General features: G+C 49.0%; 1 protein-coding gene across 1 annotated transcript in view; it reads right to left on the bottom strand.

Annotated features, from left to right (window-relative positions):
• The window catches only part of APBA2 (amyloid beta precursor protein binding family A member 2), a 218,292-nt gene that overhangs the window by 129,234 nt on the left and 61,942 nt on the right, over window positions 1–27,116 (bottom strand). The window contains exon 2 of the mRNA XM_034667971.1: window positions 14,257–14,310. The gene's annotated coding sequence lies outside the window, so the exon portion shown is untranslated. The remainder of the gene's footprint in view (window positions 1–14,256; window positions 14,311–27,116) is intronic.

The raw sequence follows: 27,116 nt of genomic DNA on the forward strand, positions 1-27,116 counted from the left end.
CACATTCCATTCCAAGCCAGGGCCTCTGCCCGCTGTCAAGGCACTAGAAACATGTCCTCATTTCTGAGTCAGGCTTCCTGGAGCCTTCTCTGATGCCCTGGTGCTCTACGGGGTTAAGGCCACCAGGGGAGGGTTCCCAGGCTAGGCTCACTTCTGGAAGGAGGATCCAGTCTGCTTCCCCTACACACACAGACCTAGAGACTCACACTCACACTCTCACACACACACACACACACACACACAGACTCACTCTCACATACATGCACACACAGACACACACTCTCACTCAGACTCATGCGCACTCACACAGAAACTCACACACACAGACTCACTCTCACATGCACACACAGACACACACTCACTCAGACTCATGCGCACTCACACAGACTCACACTCACACACACACAGACTCACTCTCACATACATGCACACACAGACACACACTCTCACTCAGACTCATGCGCACTCACACAGAAACTCACACACACAGACTCACTCTCACATGCACACACAGACACACACTCACTCAGACTCATGCGCACTCACACAGACTCACACTCACACACACACAGACTCACTCTCACATACATGCACACACAGACACACACTCTCACTCAGACTCATGCGCACTCACACAGAAACTCACACACACAGACTCACTCTCACATGCACACACAGACACACACTCACTCAGACTCATGCGCACTCACACAGACTCACACTCACACACACACAGACTCACTCTCACATACATGCACACACAGACACACACTCTCACTCAGACTCATGCGCACTCACACAGAAACTCACACACACAGACTCACTCTCACATGCACACACAGACACACACTCACTCAGACTCATGCGCACTCACACAGACTCACACTCACACACACACAGACTCACTCTCACATACATGCACACACAGACACACACTCTCACTCAGACTCATGCGCACTCACACAGAAACTCACACACACAGACTCACTCTCACATGCACACACAGACACACACTCACTCAGACTCATGCGCACTCACACAGACTCACACTCACACACACACAGACTCACTCTCACATACATGCACACACAGACACACACTCTCACTCAGACTCATGCGCACTCACACAGAAACTCACACACACAGACTCACTCTCACATGCACACACAGACACACACTCACTCAGACTCATGCGCACTCACACAGACTCACACTCACACACACACAGACTCACTCTCACATACATGCACACACAGACACACACTCTCACTCAGACTCATGCGCACTCACACAGAAACTCACACACACAGACTCACTCTCACATGCACACACAGACACACACTCACTCAGACTCATGCGCACTCACACAGACTCACACTCACACACACACAGACTCACTCTCACATACATGCACACACAGACACACACTCTCACTCAGACTCATGCGCACTCACACAGAAACTCACACACACAGACTCACTCTCACATGCACACACAGACACACACTCACTCAGACTCATGCGCACTCACACAGACTCACACTCACTCACACACAGACTCACTCTCACATACATGCACACACAGACACACACTCTCACTCAGACTCATGCGCACTCACACAGAAACTCACACACACAGACTCACTCTCACATGCACACACAGACACACACTCACTCAGACTCATGCGCACTCACACAGACTCACACTCACTCACACACAGACTCACTCTCACATACATGCACACACAGACACACACTCTCACTCAGACTCATGCGCACTCACACAGAAACTCACACACACAGACTCACTCTCACATGCACACACAGACACACACTCACTCAGACTCATGCGCACTCACACAGACTCACACTCACTCACACACAGACTCACTCTCACATACATGCACACACAGACACACACTCTCACTCAGACTCATGCGCACTCACACAGAAACTCACACACACAGACTCACTCTCACATGCACACACAGACACACACTCACTCAGACTCATGCGCACTCACACAGACTCACACTCACTCACACACAGACTCACTCTCACATACATGCACACACAGACACACACTCTCACTCAGACTCATGCGCACTCACACAGAAACTCACACACACAGACTCACTCTCACATGCACACACAGACACACACTCACTCAGACTCATGCGCACTCACACAGACTCACACTCACTCACACACAGACTCACTCTCACATACATGCACACACAGACACACACTCTCACTCAGACTCATGCGCACTCACACAGAAACTCACACACACAGACTCACTCTCACATGCACACACAGACACACACTCACTCAGACTCATGCGCACTCACACAGACTCACACTCACACACACACAGACTCACTCTCACATACATGCACACACAGACACACACTCTCACTCAGACTCATGCGCACTCACACAGAAACTCACACACACAGACTCACTCTCACATGCACACACAGACACACACTCACTCAGACTCATGCGCACTCACACAGACTCACACTCACACACACACAGACTCACTCTCACATACATGCACACACAGACACACACTCTCACTCAGACTCATGCGCACTCACACAGAAACTCACACACACAGACTCACTCTCACATGCACACACAGACACACACTCACTCAGACTCATGCGCACTCACACAGACTCACACTCACACACACACAGACTCACTATCATACATGCACAGACACACACTCTCACTCAGACTCATACGCACTCACACAGAGACTCACACTCACATACATGCACAGACACACACTCTCACTCAGACTCATACGCACTCACTCAGAGACTCACACTCACACACACACACAGACTCATTCTCACATACATGCACAGACACACACTCTCACTCACAGACTCATACGCACTCAGAGACTCACACTCACACACAAAGACTCACTCTCACATGCACACACAGACACACACTCACTCAGACTCATGCGCACTCACACAGACTCACACTCACTCACACACAGACTCACTCTCACATACATGCACACACAGACACACACTCTCACTCACAGACTCATACGCACTCAGAGACTCACACTCACACACAAAGACTCACTCTCACATGCACACACAGACACACACTCACTCACAGACTCATATGCACTCAGAGACTCACATTCACACACAGACTCACTCTCACATACTTGCACACACAGACACACACTCAGACTCATGCGCACTCACACAGAAACACACACACACAGACTCACTCTCACATGCACACACAGACACACACTCTCACTCAGACTCATGCGCACTCAGACTCACACTCACACACAGACTCACTCTCATACATGCACACACAGACACACACTCTCAGACTCATACGCACTCACACAGAGACTCACACTCACACACACACAGACTCATTCTCACATACATGCACACACAGACACACACTCTCACTCACAGACTCATACGCACTCAGAGACTCACACTCACACACAAAGACTCACTCTCACATGCACACACAGACACACACTCACTCAGACTCATGCGCACTCACACAGACTCACACTCACTCACACACAGACTCACTCTCACATACATGCACACACAGACACACACTCTCACTCACAGACTCATACGCACTCAGAGACTCACACTCACACACAAAGACTCACTCTCACATGCACACACAGACACACTCTCACTCAGACTCATACGCACTTAGAGACTCACACTCACACACAGACACAGACTCACTCTCACATACATGCACACACACACTCTCACAGACTCATACGCACTCACACAGAGACTCACACTCACACACAGACTCACTCTTACATACATGCACACACACACACTCTCACTCAGACTCATACGCACTCACACAGACTCACTCTCACATACATGCACACACAGACACACACTCACTCACAGACTCATACGCACTCACACAGAGACTCACACTCACACACAGACTCACTCTCACATACATGCACACACAGACACACACTCTCACTCACAGACTCATATGCACTCAGAGACTCACACTCACACACACACTCTCATATACATGCACACACAGACACACACTCACAGACTCATACACACTCACACAGAGACACTCACACACACAGACTCACTCTCACATACATGCACACACAGACACACGCTCTCACTCAGACTCATGCGCACTCACACAGACTCACACTCACACACACACAGACTCACTCTCACATACATGCACATAGAGACACACGCTCTCACTCACAGACTCATACGCACTCACACAGAGACTCACACTCACACACAGACTCACTCTCACATACATGCACACACAGACACACTCTCACTCACAGACTCATACGCACTCAGAGACTCACACTCACACACAGACTCACTCTCATACATGCACACACAGACACACACTCTCACTCACAGACTCATACGCACTCACACAGAGACTCACACACAGACTCACTCTCACATACATGCACACACAGACACACACTCTCACTCACAGACTCATACGCACTCACACAGAGACTCACACTCACATACACACACATACTCACAGATTTATACATACACACACAGTCACACTCCCAGGCTCACACACTCTCAAACATATAGTTGCATATACACACAGACTCATACACACACTCACACAAAGACTCGTAAACGCTCACACACAGACACAAACTCAGACTCATACATACACACACAGGGACTCACTCACATAAACACACACAGACACATGCAGACACATACACTCACACGAAGACTCATATACGCTCACACACTCTCACACACGTACTCACACACACACCATCCTAATAAAAGCATCGTAGAGAACAGCTTCCCACCTGGGCCAGACCAGAGAAGGACAGAGACACCATCAGGATGACATTCGGAGCAGAGAAACAGGACAGAGGAGAGACTGGAAACCAAGTCCCGGAATGATGGGAAGGCAGAAACTCAGGGGTGTGAAGAATGATTGTAGGGAGAACCTACGTGTGTTAGTGTCTCCATGACTGGCCCTGTGCTTGTAATAATACCATTCAAGGAAATGGTGCTGTGTTCCTGCTGTTTTTTAAAATGTGTTTTAAAGTGTACAGTTCAGTGGCATTAAGCACATTCACACTGTTGTACGCCCATTACTACCATCCATGCCCAGAACTCTTTCCTCCAGCAAAACTGAGCTCTCTGCCCATTACACCCCCCCATCACCCCTCCCCATGTCCTTTGTTGTATAAGAAAACAAAGAAGCAGCAGGTCACAAAACAACTTTCCCATCAAAGCAGGGCTGGGCTCCCGGGCCATCTGGGTGTCCTCTCCTTGCCTAGGGGCAGTGACTGTGGCTGTGGGCAGCAAGTGCAGGAGGCAGGCAGGGCCTCCAAGTTTGCAGGGGAGGGTGAGGAGAGGCAGGCGCGGGGCATGCTTCACTCACTATGCTGTGCCCCATAGCACCCAGCCCAAATGCATACTGCCCAGCCCTGCCTAACACATCGTGCCTAGAAGCCTGTCTTCTCTGTAAGACAGAAATCACCACATCTGCTTGCTCGGTTTAAGGAACTCTGATGAAGCCTGATTCCACGTATGTCTGGCACCACAGGGCGCAATCACAGTGCTCCTGCTGCTTCTGCAACTGAGGAATACGGGGAGGGGAGTTCTGACAGAAGAAGCGAAACCATCTGCAAGGTATCGTCCACCCAGGGGGCTGCCCAGCACCAATACAGCACCTCACAGAGAAAAGAGAGGCAACCAGGTGCGTTCAGAGCCTGAAAGAATCCTTGGTTTCATTAAGTCGCCCCCAGGGCAATGAATGTGGGCACAGTTAGGGTGTTGGGAACTCCGGCTTGCACCCCACCCCATCCCCACGGAGGCCTGAGGAAGGGAAGGAAGTTATAATTTATCTCTAAGCTCATCGCTCCCCGAAGCTGATGGATTTTCTGATATGAAATCTCACTTTGTCGCACGCAGGAGCTAATTTTCCTTGGCAAGTGACGAGTCTCTCAGCCTGGAACAACACCCCAGCGCTCCTATCACGCAATGTCCCCACTTTGCTACAGGACCCGAAGTCAAGACTGTCAAGACTGAGTGTAGACAAGAAGCCAGACAAACACCCTGATGAGTGTCGTTTTCCTCAGCCAGGACCTGGGGAGGCCACACAGATATTCCATGTTTTCAGGGCTCAAAACAGCAGTGGAGGTCAGAGTCTTTGGGAACTAATTTCAGAAGCAGGATGAGTCAAACCCGCCCTCCCAAAGTACACTTGCCACTACTGCAACAGTCGTTCAAAAGATGAATGCAGGTGCTGAATGTACGTCCATCATGGTGACTCCTTTCTGCTCTTCACAGGCTTGACTCCCGCCTCCCAGAGAGAACAGAGGTCACGGCCAGAAAGGCCTCCGAGTCTTCTCCATTGCTCCCTCCAGAAAACAAGCTTCTCTCTTCATTGGTACCCAGGCTCCCTTTTCTCTCCTGGCTGTGGCTGTTACATGCTATGTCTGTTCTCTCCTCATCCGTGAATTCCACTCAACAATCAATTTTCCACCTCCACAGAAAAGTACCTGTTCCCTTCTGTTCCCACCCCTTTCTCTTCCCCCTTTCTTAGTCAGTGTTCATGCAAAAGAAAAGTCCCACAGCCACTTTCTCTGCCTTTTAAAAATCCTTTATGGTCTTCGAGCAACTCCCACCCGGTCACTGAAAATCCTCAGCCCTCTTCCCTCCTGGTTCCCACCCACTTTCCCGCCATTCTCCTCAGGCTCCTCGCTCCCCTGTGCAGTCCTCCACTCCTCATGGAGGTCACGCCCACCCACTGCCTCAGCCAGCCTGGCTAAGGGATGGACTCCTCAGCCTCTGGCTTCTCTGTCAAGCAAGTCAAACTGCAGTTGGCCCTCAAACAATATGGGTTTGAACTGAATGGGTTCATTTATATGTAGAATTTCTTTCAATAAACACAGTACAATACTGTAAATGTCCTTTCTCTTCTTTATGATTTTCTTAATAACATTTTCTTTTCTCTAGCCTACTTTATTGTAAGAATGCAGTATCTAACACCTACACAGAATATGTGTTCTAGGCTTCTAGTCAACGGTAGGCTATTAGTAGTTAAGTTTTTGGGGAGTCAAAAGTTATATAGAGATTTTCAACTGCACAGGGTGGGGGAAGGGGTTGGTGCCCCTAACCCACACATTGTTCAAGGGTTAGCTCCATTCCCCAGGACCTGCCAGGCCTCTTCATGTCTCCATGCTTCAGTCATACATACACTTCTGCTTGCCTGGAACACTCCCCCTTTCTCTCCCTCTCTCCCACAAATGTATACTCCCCCTTCCAGATGAAAAGTTAAACCTTACTCCTCCTGCTTAACCTATAGGACTGATGAGTCATCTCTCCCCAAAATCCCTCAACGGTGTGTCCGACCACCAAAACCCTTTACAATTCCTACAGTGACTGATAAACAAAGTGGAGGTCAGCTGTTCACTTTCAAACCTCCTAGAAAGACCTTGCCAGGAGGTGAGTGGTGCTCTCCCCTGACCCCTGAGTCCAGGACACGGTCAGTGACAAGATCTTCCTTGTCAATGAGGGTCTCTGGCAAAGCTGGTAACAACCCCAAGAGCCCTTCCACAGCCCAGGAGCAGAGGCAGGCACTTCCAAGTGCTAACTTTCACCTTGACAGCCACCCTGAAAAGCCCGCAGGCTACCACCATATTTGCCTGCAGACTGACCAAAGGAAACGAAGTGATTTGTCCAAGAAAGGAGACGAATCTTTAGTGGCTCCAGACTCCATGAAAGCCAAACTCGCGGCAGTGTGTTCCACAACAGACGAGACCCCGCAGGGCTCCTCTGGAAGACGTAAGGAATGTTCCCATAAACATAGACGCTGTTCATCAACCAGTCCAAGCACAAACAATGGTATAAAAATTGTTCTGACTTCAATTAGCCTTTCCTTGTGTATCCAGAAGCACACGTGGCCAAAATCAGTTTGGAAAATGAGGAGTTAAACAGTATTAAGTAAGTGATTTTCTTGCAGGACTTCAAAAGGCCTTTCCTGTGGTGCTTTGGGACTCTCCAAGAGGGGGCAGTACACAGTGTCCCCAGCCTGATCTGAATGCGGATTACTATTTTCAGGAACATCTCGTGGGACTCCACAGAACACAGTTTGAGAATGCCAGCTTACACACTCATGTAATTAATGAGAACTGGGTCTAATTAATTAGATCTGAATATCATTAATAAAAAGTTACATACAGTAATGGCTAACTTCCTTCAATTTAATCACACAAATTATGTTGGGCTCAACCTAGTAGCAGCTCATCGTGCTATTTTCTTAGCACATTTTTCATCTTTTAAAAAAGGTGATGATTAAATTTTTTCTCTCTTAACGTGCAACTTTAAAAAAAAAAAAGTTAGGTGTCAGAGAAGGCATTTTCAAGTATTTGAAAACACACATACCAAGCCTGAAAGCAAATCATAATGGCCAGCTCCAGGCCGTCCCTTTGCCTCCTCCAGGGAAGAACACCAGTAATATTGGGGGGCTACGACATGCCACATGCTCTCCATCTGTGATGTGGTTCATTCTCATAACCACCCCCGAAAACCACGAGTCCCCATTTACGGATGAGGACAATAAGCTTCTGTAAGTTTAAGAAACTAGAGATACATGGGGCGCCTGGGTGGCACAGCGGTTGAGCGTTTGCCTTCAGCTCAGGGCGTGATCCCAGCGTTATGGGATCGAGCCCCACATCANCGCCTGGGTGGCACAGCGGTTGAGCGTTTGCCTTCAGCTCAGGGCGTGATCCCAGCGTTATGGGATCGAGCCCCACATCAGGCTCCTCCGCTATGAGCCTGCTTCTTCCTCTCCCACTCCCCCTGCTTGTGTTCCCTCTCTCGCTGGCTGTCTCTATCTCTGTCGAATAAATAAATAAAATCTTTAAAAAAGAAATTAAAAAAAAAAAAAAAGAAACTAGAGATACATGATGATCACAGGCTCCCGGAACATCTACTACCCACAAGGCACTGGGCTGGACATTGTGAAGGATACAGACCAAGCGGACGTGCAAGTCCACAGAGAGATCAGCAGTGAGGCAGGCAAGCACAGAGCAGGCTCACATGGGGCTTAAATGTCCAACCAAAACCCCAAAGACAGTGGCCCATAAGCCTGGTCTGTCAAGATGGGGAGAAGCACACAGAACAGGAATCGGCCACACAGAGCCAAAAAAAGGACCCATGGAGACACTGCTGTTGAAATAACAGGGCAGAGCAGTGTGCAAAAGCCTGGCTTGTTCAGCCAAGATACAGAAACAACCCAAATGTCCATCAACAGATGAATGGATAAAGAAAATGAGGTATATATGTACAAGGAAATAGTATTCAGCCTTTAAAATGAAGGAAATCCTGCCATTTGCAACACCACAGACGGGCGTGGAGGACATTATGCTATGTGAAGTAAGGCAGTCACAGAAGGACAAATACTGCATGATTCCTCTTATGTCTAAAGTCCTCAAAGGTACAGAGTAGACAGTAGAATGGTGGTTGCCAGGGGCTGAGGGGAGGGGGAAATGGGGAGCTGCTGAGTGGGTGGAAAGTTTCACTATGCAAGATGCGTCAGTTCTAGAGAACCGCTAGGAAACATCATGCCTACAGTTAACGGTAAGGTACTGTGTACTTCAAAAAGTGCTTAAGAAGGCAGATCTCAGGTTAGGTGTTCTTACTACAAAACAAACAAACAAAAAACAAAGGGTCACAAGAAAACTTTGGGAGGTGATGAGTAAGTTTACCTGAATCGTGGTGATAGTAACATGAGTGTATGCATATGTCCAAACTCACCAAACTGTATACACGATATGCAGTTTTTTTGTTTACCAGTTATACCTCAATAAAGCTGGGAAGAAGAAAAAAAAGAAGTCCTATCACCATTTCAATGATGAGACGAATGCAGAACCACCTATAAAAAGGTGAGCCTAGGAATCCAGCAGTTCCAGCTGAGTTAGAGGACTAGCTAGTGAACAGGAAAAAGGTCACCCTGCCAGAGGGACACACAACACAAGAGCAGAGAGGTTTGTGGGGGCATACAGCGAGGTGTGTCATAGTCCCTCTTCTTTCATCAACCTTCTCAAATACGCAGGGGCAAGCATAGAGAGCAACGTAACACACATCCATGAACACACCCTTCATCCCCACCTCCCTCTTCTTCGTATTATTTGCTTGTTTTTTCAATTATGTTGTCTTTTTTCTAATTGATCTGAAAGAGTTCCTTATACAGACCAAATGCTAATCCCTTACAGTAAATGCATCTCAGATATTTACTCCAGGTGATAGTTTGCTTTAAATTTTATATAGTGTCTCTGCTCTTAAAGAAATGGCTAATCCTGGTGTCTAATTATTCAGTCTTTTCTGTGCCTGTGTGTGTGTCTTACCTTGTCCTACTGCAAGGGCGTACAGAAAATCTCTTCTATCCATTTTAGCACCTTGCCCTTCATTGTCATTCTGTCAGCATTTACTTGTGTGTGTGATGTGAGGTAGGGATCTCATTTTATCTTTTCCCATGTGGACAACCAGTTGTCCTGCATCACTTCCCACCTAATCAATAACACAGCTCTGTCACCTCCTGTGTTTCTGCACACGTGAGAGTTTGTTATTAGGCTCACTATCCTGTCCTGCCCATCCCTCTGTCCTCCCTACACAAATATCACACAATCTTAAAGTGGAACATCCATCAGGAATCTNTCACCTTGTCCTACTGCAAAGGTGTACAGAAAATCTCTTCTATCCATTTTAGCATCTTGCCCTTCATTGTCATTCTGTCAGCATTTACTTGTGTGTGTGATGTGAGGTAGGGATCTCATTTTATCTTTTCCCATGTGGACAACCAGTTGTCCTGCATCACTTCCCACCTAATCAATAACACAGCTCTGTCACCTCCTGTGTTTCTGCACACGTGAGAGTTTGTTATTAGGCTCACTATCCTGTCCTGCCCATCCCTCTGTCCTCCCTACACAAATATCACACAATCTTAAAGTGGAACATCCATCAGGAATCTATCTCACTGCCTCACCCTTATGCTAGCTTCCCCTTCACATTCCAGCTTCGTCTTTCCTTTTAAGGTCTAGTAGCTGGGAATTTCATGTCCTTCTTCAGATCTTATACTTCAGAAATCATTCNCACTGCCTCACCCTTATGCTAGCTTCCCCTTCACATTCCAGCTTTGTCTTTCCTTTTAAGGTCTAGTAGCTGGGAATTTCATGTCCTTCTTCAGATCTTATACTTCAGAAATCATTCTTGGTCAGATTTTACATAGCACTTTTACGTGCAAGAGCATGCTGACATCCTATCAGGGAACCATTTTCACGAATGCAACATCCTCTAACTTAACATATTTTCTGAGTCTTCCCATGATTTAAACATAGCTTATTAATTCTCCCACCACTTCTTCAGGAAGTCACTAAATTTATATACAGTTTGAACTGGGTTTGAACTGTGTGGGTCCACTTACATGCAGATTTTTTTTAAATAAACATGACAGTACTGTAAATGTACTTTCTCTTCCTTATGATATTCTTAATAACATTTCCTTTTATCTAGCTTATCATAAGAATACAGCATATCACACATATAACATAAAAAATGTGTTAAACAAATGTTTATGTTATCAGGCTTCCTGTCACCAGTAGGTGATTAGTAGTTAAGTTTCTAGGGAGTCAGAAGTTAGATGCAGATTTCCACCTATGCGACGGTCGGTACCCCAACCCCATATTGTTCAAGGGTCAACTGTAATTACAAGTCACACATCCTATAGGGTTAATATCATAGGATGGTGAGTCCGAGGATTCTCCCAGGGAAAAAAAATAGAACGCAGCCCCAAACTTTTACCGTAAGTGGAAGCATATTCACCAAGTTATTCTATGAGGAAATGTCAGGCACAGACTCCGGGTATTAGTATTCTGATGTCACAGAATGGTTCATTTGCAGCAGAAAAAAAATAAATAAACCCGGTCTCTTCTCTCTGCAGCTCTCCTCACAGAGATTCATTCTAGCATAATTGACATTTAAAAATATCCATCTCATTGCCACTTTTCTCTCACAGAAGAAATATGCTTTTCTGCAGGGAAGCTGTAGAGAATTGTGATGAGTATATTCACTTAAATGGCAGTCCCATTACACCGCAGATGGGTGAGTGCAATCGGAAAGAGAGCGAGACGGCTTGTCTATTGCAGCTGATTTCGATACTCTAATAATATTTCAGGATACATAAAGATCCCTCTAGGTCTTCTTGGGGCTCACAAGAAAAAAAATACCTTATACCTTAGAGGCACACACAGAATTGTCCTGTGGCTCCGTCAGAAAGCAACAGCAACCCCCATTTCATCTAACTTTAAGAAGCCGATTTCACAGTGGACAGTTCCTAGAGGACTGACAGACTGCACTGCCTCTTTGACCGGGGCTCCCAGGAGAACGGAATTTCACTGCAGTTTGTGAGACCCCTCCCCCATAAGAACCCCTCTCTTTACAGGCTATCCTTGCTGCCGGTTACACACGAAATCGCCTCCCTTCCCTGAATCCCCCAAAACTCTTCAGCATTGTCACAGCTGAGGGTAGGTGACGCACCTCCTCTATTTGAGGCTGACGGATGTTTATGAGTCTAAAATTAAACGAGATGGAAAAGGCCTCATTGAGAGCACAGAAGTAAATTCTTAAACTTTAAAGACCGACAACCAAGGACACGTTCAGAAAAATGCTCATTTATTCTTTGCCCAAATGCATTAAAAGTCAAGCAGTTCCTCTGACATTTCACCCTCTGCTTCCTTGGATAGGGGCTGATTGTTCTAACTTTTAAATGTCTTATGAATGTGCCAGCACCCTTCCAAACCCAAAGCCACTGCAGAATCCATCCAGGACATCTGTGACAGGAACACCCCCCCACCCCTGTACGATGGGAGGCGAATTCTTGCCCATGCACACAGCACGGTGCTCATGGACCGCTACCTACACATAGGACAGAGGCTGCATTAGAAATTGAATAAACACAGCTGCCATGACTTACAAAAGAAGGCTCCTTCAGTAACCCTAAACAGCAGTCCCTGCGTCCTTCTGCCACCCCAGAGGCAAAACAGTGCTTTGAGACCCAGGTCTTGATGCTCCAGTATCCCAACCTGGCCCCTCCTGGTCTTCATCTTTATCCTCAGAATTGGCACAGAACTTCCCCATTGGGAAACCCCAAATTTTCCTCTCCTTTAGAAGTCCCCAACCCACTACACTTCCTCGTATATGACCACTGGCGCAGCCCTATCCAAGCCCAGCAATGCTCCCTCCCATGGATGCATAAGAACCCACGGAATCCATCGGAAGCTCAGACCTGCTCTGGCATCAAGACGCAGTGACCATTCCTGGCTCAGCGTCTTCACTTCCAACAGCAGTCTACTCTCCACCCTGCTCTCCAAACCTACCCCATCCCCTGCACCAGCTTCCCCACAACCAAGCCAAAGATCCCCGGTGGCTCATCTTCAGTCAGAACATATCTCCTGCAAGTGTCCCCTGTACCAGGCACTCAGGAGGCACCTGGGCTGCAAATCTGCTGCTGTAGGTCCTACTGACAAGAGCAAGCCAAGTGCTGACTCTGGGCCAGTGGGGTCGGGACCTCAGTCTAGCTTCACCTGCAGGGGCGACAGCAACACAGGCCGTCCCTCATCCCTGAGCAGCTTAGGAGGGCTCTTTCTGATGCAAGTTAGATTCGTCTTTTCAGTGTCCTGATATTTCATGGGGGTGCACTTCTAGTTCGACTCGCAACGGTGCCCGAGTTTGATAGTGAAAAGGCTGTACATGGCATTTATTGTTGGTGATGTCTAGCGACGTTCGATATAAATCGGAATCGAGGTAGGAATTACACAAACAAGTGTCTGAATCCAGTAAGGACTACAGTTTTCACAAGCACTAGTAGAGTGAGCCGGCGACAGGGGTGGGTGTTACTGTTGTCTTGGGGGTGGCAGGAGAGGCGTCCATTCCAGGCAACATTAGCGTCCCCCTGAGAGCCCAGTGCTCACAGGCTCCTTGGCTGGGAATCAACCCCAGCCTCAGACTCCCCGTGCGCAGACTAGCGCCGAATGACACATCCACAGCTTCCCAGGAAATAAAGAACTGTGGCAAATGCCCAGTTCCACCTGAAACGTAGCGTCCCTCGAGGACAACAATTCCATTTCACCCATGTCCAACGCAAAGCCTCACTCCATGCAAGGCGACCTCATATTTCTTACCGAAAACAAGTGGTGTGGTAATGTCCCCAAAAACCTTCTGGTGACGAAATCTTTCTGGAATAAAACAAAAGGAAATAGAGGAAGTTACTTGGGTTTCCAAAAAGACACCAGTGTTCATATAGAGCCCTTTCAAGTACAGACATCTGAATGAGTGAGAGGTTTTGAATTACCTGTAAAAGTGAACCGATTATAATTCTAATGAGATGATCACAAATCACCAGAAACAAATAATTAGAATGTTTCTTTAGCCATTCCTCACCTAATTATTGCCTTAAGAACGTCATGTTGGGCAAATAAAGCAATGGCTTGTGTATCACTCTGGAAGGAAAGACTATCCGCATTTTAATGAAGCTCCTCAAAGCCCTCATGAATATGTATTACCCCACAACAAAGCTTGACCCCACTAGTGCTCATTCTGGGACACTTTCAGAGGGAGGTGGGTGTGCCTGTGGGGGCTGGAGGGGGGTGAAGAGAGATTAAAGCAAAGAGAAAGGAAAGCAGGCCACCACGCATTTCCTCTGCCCAAATTCACAGCTCATCCGTCCCCTTGGGCAAGGGGGTTTCACAAAGAGAACAGAAAAGAGGCCATCAGGTTTCACGCTCCTCTTGGACAGCAAAAGCTTTGCAGATGAAAGCTGGAGAGGAAGTCCAATATGTTCTATGCTCTGTGGCTCAAGGTGAGGCCCTGGGTTAGATCAGGAATTCAAGGAGGGGGCAGCAGATGGCCAGAGAGCGGGAAGCCTGGGGTGGTGCAAGAGGAGGGGGATTTATTGGTCTTAAACATCACATCCAAATTCCTCTTTTTCCCAATATAAAACAGTATGTCAACTATTCTGGAAATGAAATTAAAAAAAAAAATCCTCTTCTCCCTCCACTTTGGCTAAAGACACAGGGAATTATAAAGGAATGTCTTTGTTCCTTTCGAAACCACACCAATGGACAATAAGATCGACCTCCAAGCTGGTTGGGAAGGTGAATGCCACAAAGCCCCCAAAACGCTGCCTGGGAACCCATTAGCATCAAACAGTATTTCTTTTTTTTACCCCCTAAACCCCACCATCCCAGGACCTCCAAAAGGAAGTGATGTCAGAGTCGGTGCACACACTAAATGCTGTATCCAGAGGCAAGAACACTTCCCTGGTGGTCCTCAGACAGGGCCTCAATTCCTTACTCTGTTAACAAGTTGGCTCTATGAACTCAAGCAGGTCAGTGAGAAACACCTCTGTCCTCTCCCAGAATCTCTTACTCCAGCTCCAGGCAATTTGGACCAAGAGGGCTGCAGGGAAGAACCCAGAAGCCCTGGACCACCAGCACAGGCTAGAGTTCTCCCCACATGTCCCCCGTGTTCTCACCTCCCTTCTCAGGTCCACAGCCACCTGCACTGCCCAGAGCCACCGTGGGTCCCTGGAAATGACCACGTGCCCATGGACCCAGCCTCTCTTACTTCCTCCCAGCCCAGAAGCACTGCGGGGAAACCCAGAGCCAGTCTGCAGGCTCAGTTGGGCTTCCTGGTGCTGGAAGTGAAGCCTGCCCCATTGCTCCACCTGGAGGAAGGGGCCACAGCTCTCCCTCTGCCTGTCCTCAGTCTGTGAGTCTCTCGAAAGGACGAGAGTCTCATTCATCTGTAGCCTGAGCACCCCCCCACACATGCTCCACACAGATTCCCCACAAAGGCACAGAATCATCAAGCTACCTTGGAAAAAGGGCAGAGCTCTGCACTTTACATAACGCTTTTCCATAGGAGGAAACAGGCCCACATCTTAACTCAATTTAGAATCGGTTTTCAAGTGTCTATTTATAGGCATCATCACACCAGTACCCCTTGTGGATGGTGGAGGAATCAGGGCTCTGGGCTCTGGTCCACCACTGCTCATTAGCATTCTTCTCATGTCTGTCTTCTCTAATTTCCCCAGCAGCATTTTAACTTGATAGCAAGGTCACCTACCACTTGGACCCAGCACCACTTTCCATTTCCTCCAAAGAAAAATATGAATTTTCTTGGCCATGCAGCAGTGCCCTCTCCCCGCCCTCTCGGGGCCCCTCGCTTGCATTGGCGAAAGCAGGATTGTGTTATTTTTGGTGAACTGTGTCTCTGGACAGACAGTTCACCTTCAAAAAACCAACAAAGTCATGAGCGCAGAGACCTGGCAAGGCTCATGGGGGTCAGCAGGTCCTTGCTGGCCCTGCGCCCCCCACCTGGCCAGGGACATCCAGGGAGGGCCTGCTCCCATTCCAGCAGCCGGAATGGACACAGAGAATCACCTACATTTCAGAACAACCAGGCTTTTCTTCTCAGCCACAGACAGCCTGGCCGTTCCTACTTCTGCCAAACACAGGTCCCCAACCTCTTTCTACCCTCTCTGGAGGCATCGAGGGCCAGGGCACTTCCCCTGTTTCTCTTGGCCACTTGTGAGTGGACAGAAATCCAAGAGCCCCTCTTCTTCTGGCGAGGCACCACCATTTTTGGAAAAATTGCCTCATCTTTATCAAGCCCCAGGCTGGCGATGAAGTACACAGGTCTCCCCATAAGACTTAAACACTCCATTTTCCAAGTTGCTGGCCCACCCACAAGTTATTTGGGGGAGTGGGAGGGGAACTTATCTTGTATTCCAGTTTCCCAGGGGAGGCGTGAAATACAAAGCCATGGGAGCCCTGGGAGATTCCGCGAAGGCTCCCTCTGTCTGCATGCTGACCACCGGATTCTCCAGAGTCTGGAGACCACCCCCCCTTGGAACCAGTACAGAAGGAAAGGAAGGCCCTCGCCTGGGGCACTGAATCCACAGCAGCATTCAGGCACAGAGAATACTACCAAGAAACAGACCTCCAGCTGCCTGACTTGAAATACCACGCAGTTCAGTCGGCTCTCTTAACGACTATTGTTGCTGAGACAGTTGGTATTTGGTGTCAGGATTAATTAACTTTCTCACAGGATGCCCACTGCAGCTGCCATTGTAGGTTCTCTATTATTCGACATGCACATTTCTGGCAATCAATTAGAGCTCTGATCAAACAGAGCTTTTGAAAGGCCGCCTTTCCAGACACTTGGGAGGTAAACAGAAATCCTAAACATGGCTTCGAGTGGACGGTTCATAAATTTGCTGCTTACCTTTGATATTAGGTCAGGGGAGCCGATGGGAGGCCCCAACTCCACAAGCCATCCTCGGGGCCCACTAGCGGCCCACACGGTTGGGGAGGGCTCCCCCCNGGGGGGGGCCCCCCCCCCCCCCCGGCCCCAGGCAGGAAGCCCCTGAGGCAAAGAGAACCTCCATGGGCCCTGAGAGAGAGTTCAAGCAAGCCTCCACCCAGAGCGGGAGTGGCTGGCCCTGCAGCACGGACGGTGCTATGCTGGGGGACGTGGGGTCACAACCAGACTTGATAAGCATTTCTCAGCAAAGTGAAGGCAACACTCACAGTTCCATGGACTCCCAGGCCTGGAAGCTGTCCTGGGAGGAAGCCTGGCACAGAGGCAGACAGAGGTGGACAGAGGGGTCCAGGGCAGAGGCAGGAAGTTCAGCTGGAGGCCAGAAGGCTGATCTCATAGCCTTACGAAGTGGCCGGGGACCTGCACAGCGGAAGCACATTTCCTTGAACCAAATAGGCAACACTGTGCTTTATAAGAGCCTGGGCCCTGGGCACATGGGTTTGAGGTTGGGGTTGGATCGTAGAACAAGTAGAATTTGATAAGCAATAATGACCCAGACTCCATGAAAGAGCTTGCTGATGGAAGACCCTGGCGACACTCAGCAGAGGCCTGGGATAGGGCTGGGAAGGGTCTGCGCGAGCACCATGGACGCATCAAAGGCAGAGAGCATCAGCTGCACCCTGGAGCCAGCTCTGGTGTGGTTCTTTCTAGTACCAGCCCGGGGGCTGCAGCCTGCACGGAAAGCCAGGTGCTCATGGGACTGTCGGTACCTCTGCATGATGGAGAGCTGGGAACGGGAGTTCACACTCACGTGGCCATCACGAGCCAGCCCATGTGGCCATGCGGCTCATCCACACTGGGCTGTCTCCCAGAGGGGAATGGGCAGCTGGCAGAGGTCAGCATCTGGCAGAGAAGCCGCTGCATGATGAGGCCTCCCGGACCTGGTAATACAGCTCCTCCAAGCCTCCCCAGGTGGATGCAGCATGAAGTGGCCCAGGGTCCCCACAGGTATGGCTGGAACCACAGGGTAGGGTTTTGTGCAAGTGTGGATGCTCCCCAGGTTTACTGTGCTGCTGGAGCAGGGGGTCTGCTGCTCCCTGATAGGAAGGACTCACCGGAACAGTGCTCAGTTGGGCACAGCAGGGTCATTCCAAGGGAAAGTAAGAGGGCCCTTAGGAACCATTTCAGGTACTGGCTACAGATCAATTATAGTGGGGAAAGGGGGCCGGGCTTAGAGAGGGGCTCCGGGTCCTCAGAGCCAGACGAAAAGAAAGGATGCAGACCAGGTTATGGTGGGAAGGGGGCTGGGGGAGCAGTGATGGGAAAGTTGGGGGATCTTCCAGCTTGAGTGGACACCAATGGGCTGTTTACAAGTAAAAATCTTAAAATTCTGAATCACTCAGTCCCCCAGCTAGCTGCAAAGTAAAGTCTCCAAATGGTAATAACTCTATTTATAAACAGCCGTATGTATTCTTCCTCCCCTTCTGGGAAGAAAGCTGCATCTTTAGAATAAAGACCTCAAACCTTGAGACTCTCATTTGAGCAAATGTTTTAGGAACAAATTGGATTTAAAACCCATCTTCAAAGGTCTCAAAGTTTCAAAAACAACTGTTTCATCTGAGAAGGGGACTTCTAAAAATGCTATTAAAAACACATCATTATTAAGAGAAACACACAAATGACTACCAATGAAATGGTCGAAACTCTCCGTTCTTGGAAGTCTATCTTTCAAAGTCTGGAGGTGACTGGCCACGGAGGATGCGACACATTCTGCCACCATACTCCTTGGTTGGGGAAGATTCTCACTCCCTGCTCCAGATTCCAGTGCAGAGCCCCTTTATCCCTCATTAGTTTCCTGACAGGGGACTATTCTTTCAAGACGATTGTTTGTTTCCTCTCCATAGGGACTGTGAGGCCACACTGACAGCAGATTTGCGGGTAGAGACATGGATCATTTCAATCCATTTCAAACCCTAAAAATTTGCTCTCAACCCAAACTGGCTCTAACTCCCAATATCACCAACTCACTTTTCCTGCATTTGCTGTTATGTAAAATCATCTGAGTCTACCGAATGAACCTGAGAGCTCCTTACAGCAGTGTGGAGCTAATGTATTGATGCTGGGGTTGAAACTAAAGGTGCCCTGATCCAGCTGCGCTTTCATCTCAGTAGATCTGTCCTTGAGCGCTCCGTGGACAGAATCACGGTTCCCAGGGCTCTTCTTAGCCGAGGTGTTTACACTGTAATATCTGACATATTTCTCCGATGAGTCTAGATATTAAGCCAGTCTTGTGTTTGTCTGGAGTTCTCTCCTGGCTCTGGGGAACGAGAGGACAGGGCAACGCTGAGGAATAAAAATCAGAACACCGTGCCAGGACTGTCCACGTTACAGCCAGAAGTGGTGTCTTACGAGGCAAGGGTGAAGGGCAAAGGGAGGGCTGGCGGGGCGGGCTCAGGCAGGTCTGCGCCAGACCCCAGGGATGGAGGGGAGGGTTCAGAGGAGCCTTCCAAGCCTGCATCTGCCGGGCTCTCCTCATTATTATTCTCTCCCAGGCAAACGAGGCTTCTATTTTTGCTACCAGGAGTCTGATGCCTTCCAATTCCCCCGCGTGCCCTGGAGGGAGGCGGGGATTTCATGTTCTCTTCAGGCAGCTCAGGGATGCTGAAGGGAGGGTCAGCCAGATGGCTGAGAGCCAGAGAGAAGCAGTGCCTGCCAATCTTATCAAATGAGGACACAGTGCTCAGGAAAGCTCGGGGCAAGGTGATGATGCATGTGCGTGGTCTGATGTGACCACGCAGGCCGCATCAGGGTCTGTCTGGCCTACGCCACGCTTACTGTGACAGGCACTACCTACTTCACAGAGGTGCACCTTTTCATCCTCATGGAAGTGCTATGAGGTAGCAGGGTTGTTGTCACCCCCATTGTACAGATGAGGAAACCAAGGCACAACAAAAGTTATTAAGTGGTGTGCCTGAGGCGACACAAGAAGTTCTGGAGGTGAGGGGCGCCTGCGTGGCTCAGTCAGTTCAGCGTCTGCCTTCGGCTCAGTCATGATCCCAGCAAGCTGGGATAGAGTCCCGCATGGGGCTCCCTGCTCAGCAGGGAGTCTGCTTCTCCCTCTCCCTCCCCCTGCTGGTGTGCTCCCTCTCTCCCTCTCAAAATAAATAAAATCTTTAAAAAAAAAAAAAAAAGGAAGTTCTGAAACTGGGACTTAATCCTGGCACTGGCCCGAGAAATTTCGTTGGGAGGAAAAAATGGGGAAAGATATTTATAATATATAAATCAAATGAAGAATTAAATGATCAATCAGAAAATTCAAAAAAGGGGCAATTCACAGAACAATCAATATGTGAAATAAATATACATAAATATACGAAAATGAATACATGAAAAGATGTTCAAAGATGTTCAACCTTCCTGTCGGGCAGAGAGATGCAAATTAAGACACACACACGCCCCCCAGTAGAGACCACTTTCACCCATCAGACTAACAAAAATTAAAAACATCTGACAATACCAAGTGGTATCAGGGAAAAAAGGGGAAGGGGAACCCACACGCTGCTGGTGGAAACATTCACTAGTAGACCTACTTGGGAAAACAACTCGGCCACTTCTAGAAAATGAAAAGATTCATACATTTATCCCGCAGCAATTCCAATCCTTGCTAAGTATTCTAAACAAATCCAGCTCATGGTCACACAGAGACACACACATGAGTACTCATAACAGCCTTGTTTGTAGAGCAAGAAACTGGGAACCTTCTGCACATGCACCAATGAAGAAGACAGCGTATCACGTCCCCACAATGAAATGCCGCACAGCAGCAAAGAGGTATAAAGGACAGCTACACGTTTTCACAAGGATGAAAGGGGCAGATATAAGGCGAGGCAAAACAAAGGCAAGCTACAGAAAGAAAAACATACAATTTGATATCATTTACACAATGCTTAGCGACATGCAGAAATCACAGGCTTAGGTATACTGACCAATGCAGTAAATGAAAACATGCACCAAACTCTAACAGTAGTTACCTCTGCGTGGGAAGCAAGGGGATGCAGTCAGGGAGGGGCTCCAGCTCTACTGGTTAATTACAATGGTTTAAAATATGTCCACGAATTCTTTCCCACTCCCTTCAAAAGGTGGAGCCTAATTCACTTCTCCTTGAACGCAGGCCAGTCTTAGTAACGCGCGTCTAGTGAACAGAATAAGGCAGAGCTGACTACGTGCGGCTAAGGAGACTAGATCATAAAAGGCACTGCGGTGTTCTCAAGACTCTCTCTGGGATCACTCGCTCCGCGGGAAGCTGCCCGCCATGTTGTGAGGACACTCAAGCAGCACTGTGGAGAGGCTCTATGCAAAAGAAATGAGGTCTCCTGCCAACAGCCACATGAAGTCACCTCAGATGGGGATCCTCCAGCCCCAGTCAAGCCTTCAGAGGACTACGGCCCTCGCCCACATCCGGACCCGGAGACAGAATCATCCAGCCGAGCAGCTCCCAGACTCTGACCCACAGACTCTACGTGTGACGTAATAAATGTTTACTGTTTGACGCCACTGAGTTTTGGCATAATTGGTTACACGGAAGTAGACAACTGACAGTAATATTCTCTACTTTAAGTGGGTTGTGGGATGTCAAATATTTCATAATAAAAATTCAATCCAAAAGACCTGAGTTAGGTCCACACTGGCTAATGGTGAGAAACNACTGTTTGACGCCACTGAGTTTTGGCATAATTGGTTACACGGAAGTAGACAACTGACAGTAATATTCTCTACTTTAAGTGGGTTGTGGGATGTCAAATATTTCATAATAAAAATTCAATCCAAAAGACCTGAGTTAGGTCCACACTGGCTAATGGTGAGAAACAGTGGCTAGTAAAAGACAGGGAAGTATGATAGGCAGATACGTCATCCTCCCAGGTGATCAGAGAATGGCTTCTCTCCTCAGGGGCATAAGGAACTTAGAAAAGCACCATCTAAGGTAGAGAGTCATGGGAAGCTGTGGGCAGGGCAGAAGGAGGTAGAAGGATTTGCTCTATGAACATATTAAAACAGCGAGTTTTTGTAGGCTAAGAGAGTGTGTGCCTGAGCCTCAGAGGCTGGCCAGCAGGGACAAGGGGATGTGTGGCAGCATCCAGGGTGACCCTCCTCCTTAACGGCTCCTCCCAGGTCTTGAGGCCATCAGAGAAGGGTGGGGTTGCCCAGAAACCAGGATCTGGGCATCATCACATCTCTCTCTCTCTCTGTGTCTGTCTCCCTCCCTTCTTCAGGTTCCAGAAAAAAGCAAATGTGCACTCCTTAGAAGTCGTTGAGCTGGTTAGAGTCAACTGATCCAGTAAAAGCAGTGAGAACCAGTTAAATCTGGCAGACCCAATCTGTATCAAGATTCCCGAAGAACCACCATAACTATTCCAGACCACTATTGTCAATCCTCTTTAAGAGCCTAAATCCACCGTCTCACAACTGGTGCTACATTCTGCAATTTATTCATTCAAAGAACTATGTCCAAAATCCATCTTAATTGACAACCATTTTTCTCACTATGAAGTGACAGCTGAAGCAACAATAATGCTTAATATATTCTGTGCTTGCTTCCTTTTTTAAAGAAAAAAACAACACAACACTGTCGAGATGACAGAAGAGTGCAGGCCATGCTTTTAGTGCTGTCCTTCGGGGCCTGACTTTTGGGGAAATGGCCACTGAGAATTCGGACCCATCTCTGCTTCTTCTCATTCCTCACCTGTCTGTGGCTGGCCCTGCCAGACAAAGGGAGGAAGAAGACATGGTGTTGAGAACTGGAGGGGGTGAGGGGAACTGTGCCATGCTGGAAGTGCTGGGAAGCATTAGAGATGGTACGGGACAAGCAGACGTCCCTGTGCCTGGTGATGCTCAGCTGTCCCCTTGCAGGGTGGGCACGGATCAGACAGGCCAGACTCAGCCCCTCGGGATCAGGACAGCCCAGGGCTTCCCTCTCTTCCCAGCCCGGGAAGGCCCCGCTCAGACATGAGCCCACACGGCATGAAGCCCCCCAGCTTCCCTGCCATCACCGCCCCCCAGCTCGGCCCTGAGGCAGCAGGCAGCCCACCTGCTGAGGCGTCAGAGCACAGAGCTGCAGGGCATCCCAGCTGCTCTCCCACCCCCCGGAGATGGCAGCGGACAGGGAGACAGCCAGGCTTCTGAACCCGAGGCCCAACTTCAGACCCCGCCTCTGCTTAGGAGCTGTGACCACAGAGCATTCCCCACATCGTGCTGAGATTCGGGCCCTGTCTCAGAAACACAGAAGGCCGGGGGCGGGGGGGGGCGGTTCCTGGGTGGCTCAGTGGGTTAAGCATCTGCATTCAGCTCAGGTCATGATCCCGGGGTCCTGGGATCCCCCCTACATCCATGTCCACATGGCTTCCCTGCTCAGCAAGGAGCCTGCTTCTCCCTCTCCCTCTGCTACTCCCCGCTGCTTGTGCTCTCTCTCTCTCTCTCCCAAATAAATAAACAAATAAAATCTGAAAAAGAAAAAGAAACAGAGCAGTTCTCATAGGATCCTAAAGCTCCCTCAGTCAGTCCTTGGCCTTCAGGACAATAGTCAGCCCTCCTCGGGAGGAAATCAAGACAGAGACCAACTCAGGGGTCTGGGGGTGAGTGCTGGTGCAGGACTCAATAGCTCTGTGACCCTGAGCCTCAGTGTCCCCTGCTATGAAATGGGGATAATAAGAGTCTCCTATAAACCTCCATCACAGGACTGACATGTGGCTGACATGAGGTGCCAGCAAGTACTCAGTGAGAAATACATGCCGACTCTTGTCATAAAGCCATTCAATTTCTATGGCCTTGGGGCCAGCCCCACTCTCTCTCCCACCCATCCCCCAGCGCCCCAAGAAGGAACATACCAGGTACTTGTTCACCGCCCACTGTAAGCCCCTCAGAGGGAGGACCCCACGCCCAGGTCTACATTCACTGCACCCAGCACACAGGAAAGGCCCCACTCCCTGATTCCAGAACCCCCACCCAGGCCACCTCTGCAGCCCCCCGCAGACATTCTTTTGGAGCCGGCAGTGCACCTCACACCAGAGCTTGAGGGTCTGGGTGCCCTCCTAGGATGTGGCATTTTCAGAGACGAAGCTCATTAATCCAGAGGGAGGCAGGTGCCTGGGGCAGGTCAGGGGGCTCCTAGCATCACTCAGCAGGACCCTGGCCCGGAGGTGGTGGCTGCAGAGTGGCCTGGGTGCTTTGGATCACAAAGTCCCTCTAAACTACTCTGAAACCCCTTCCTACACATTCCCGGGGCCTGCACCCTCCCCAGTCATGGGTTTCTGAGAAGACAGGAATCTGTCTTGGGGGGCTGGAGGGGGTCCTCCACCTAGTGGGTAAAGGAGCTCAGCTGCCTCAGAGCTGCCCCCAGGCCAGACCCCTCAATCCATCCTGGCTTGTTCCCTCACATGCTGCTGGTGGGGAGGGAGTCCCTGAGGTGACACTCCTCCTGGAGGTCACCTGTTCACTGTACCACATACCCAGGGGGCTTCCACATCTATGACACACCACCCTCTGTGACAAAAGTCAAAGATGAGTTTGGGTTTTTTAAGTTTTCTAGAAGAGACTCTCAAAAATAATATATCAACAAAAGCCGAAAGGAAACAAAATTGCCAGACATGGGCCCCCAAACTGACCGGGATTCCTTAGCAGTGCCATCTGTGTCAACACTGAAACCAATTACTGCCCCCCCCCACACCAGCAGTAAATACACAGCCTCTCATCTAGAAAAGAAAGGCAAGGAAATGCATTTCACTTTCAGAACAGGGCTTTCCTCAAGCGAGGACCATCCTGCGTATCCCTCCCCACGCAAGAGCTGAGGGAAACACACACAGGGCAATGGTGGCTGGGCTGGAAATGTCTGCAGGAATGTTTACACCCACCAAACCTCAGACTCCTGGCAGGGAATCCAAGCCCACCGGAAGAGGGAAACAGTGTGGTCACTCCGGGGTCCGTACCAGGGAATCCCCCAGCCAGCTTGCAGAGTGGAGACATGGGTGGGCGACTTGCAATGACTTCCTGTTTCACCAACTCCCCCCCCCCGCGCTGCGACTCTAACAAACCTATGACCTTGAGGTGCCAGAACCTTAACCCACATGCAAGGCCACCTTTGTTTTAATGATGCATTTCGTTACCATTTCATTTTTACACTAAGGATTACTACAACCTGGACTCATCACCAAGGCTTGTCGATTACCGAGGTCTAATTCTGCTTCTATGGAGCAGACCCGGTGCTGGCCCTACAGGCAGGCATGCAATGTTCTTGACAGCCTGGTAAGAAGCTTGCTCTCGATCCATCATTGTTGTGCCCTTCAGACGGTGGTGGTTGTCAAACGCCTCTGATAGTCTCACTTTATCATAGTAACTTGCTGTTTTGTTTAGGTCCAACATTATCAATTTATTTTCCCAAGACTGTTCTTTAAATAAGACAGGACTACTGGGAGAACCAAATATAAATCCTGTACTGCTAAAGCAGAAATAGACACAATCAGAATATTCTTACAAACCAGACTTGAGATGAAACAGGTAATAGAAGAGAGGGCTGAGAGAAAGAAACTGGACCCACGATAACAAAGTCAAGCTGCTAAATCAAGCCTTGCCTGAAGCCATGTTTTTCAATTACACAAGAAAAAGTTTATATTACCATGAGATGGGTTTTCTGTTACATCGAGTGTCTTCATGGGTGAGGAAACTGAGGCCCAGGGAGGTAATGTGACTTTGCCAGCCCAGACAGCAAAGGAATGAAGGCTCAGTTATGTTGCATTAAGTCCTGCCTTGTGTCAAAATCCTAGGGTGTATTCATTGTAATTTACACAAACTCCTTAATTCTTTACAAGTGTGAAGACAGGTCAGATATCCAAGCCTTACACGATCAAAATCTAGTAGAAACGCATTTAACTCAACCAGATCTTTTGTAGCTCTCCAAAAGCAACAGGACAAGCCTAATTGGTCAGTGGGGATTCTACCAAACATACAAGATAAACAGCACCATTTACATCTAACATTTCTGCACCATGTCCCTCTCTCAAAGATAGCTCTGATCCTGGCTCACACTTTTGTGCTTACAGAAAACACCAAGGCAGCTTTCAGACAGAAATGTTCTCTTAATTAGTCTCACAAACGAGGCAGTGCTGTGTTGATCAGCTGGCTATGTTCGTGTTGTTTGCCTCCCTCCCTTCCTGCCTGCCTGCCTTCCTTCTTTCTCTCTCTCCTCTTTCTTTCTTTTTCTTTTTTTTTCTGATACAAAGGCCCAAGGAAGGATGAGCAAATCATATCTCAACCCCACTGTCTGTGTCTTTTAGACCCGAGAGTCCAGAGGGAGGTGACTTGCTCAGAGTCACGGCCCAGGGCCAAATGCACAAGGCCAGAGGACCCTGGGATCATTTCACCCTGCACTGAGCCTCCCTCCCCAAAAACTGTGCCACAGAGAACACCATCTGCTCCCCCAAGCCTGGTGACCAGAGGCAAGTCCGGGCTCTGCCCAGGACCCGGATGACACCAAGGGAAGCAGGAGCTTCCAGCTTCCCGTGGCCCCCACAGGTCTCCACAGAGCAGCCTTCCACAGGGAGAGGAGCCCACACCTGGGACCTGAGCAGTGCCAGCAGGGGAGGAAGGCACTCCGGAAGAGCTTTCTGCTTCGCAATGGTCCCACACAAAGAGCCCACCAGCAGCAAGGTTGCAGCTTCTGGAAACCCAC

The sequence above is a fragment of the Ailuropoda melanoleuca genome, chromosome 9, assembly GCF_002007445.2.
Source record: "Ailuropoda melanoleuca isolate Jingjing chromosome 9, ASM200744v2, whole genome shotgun sequence".
Classification (NCBI taxonomy): Eukaryota; Metazoa; Chordata; class Mammalia; order Carnivora; family Ursidae; genus Ailuropoda; species Ailuropoda melanoleuca.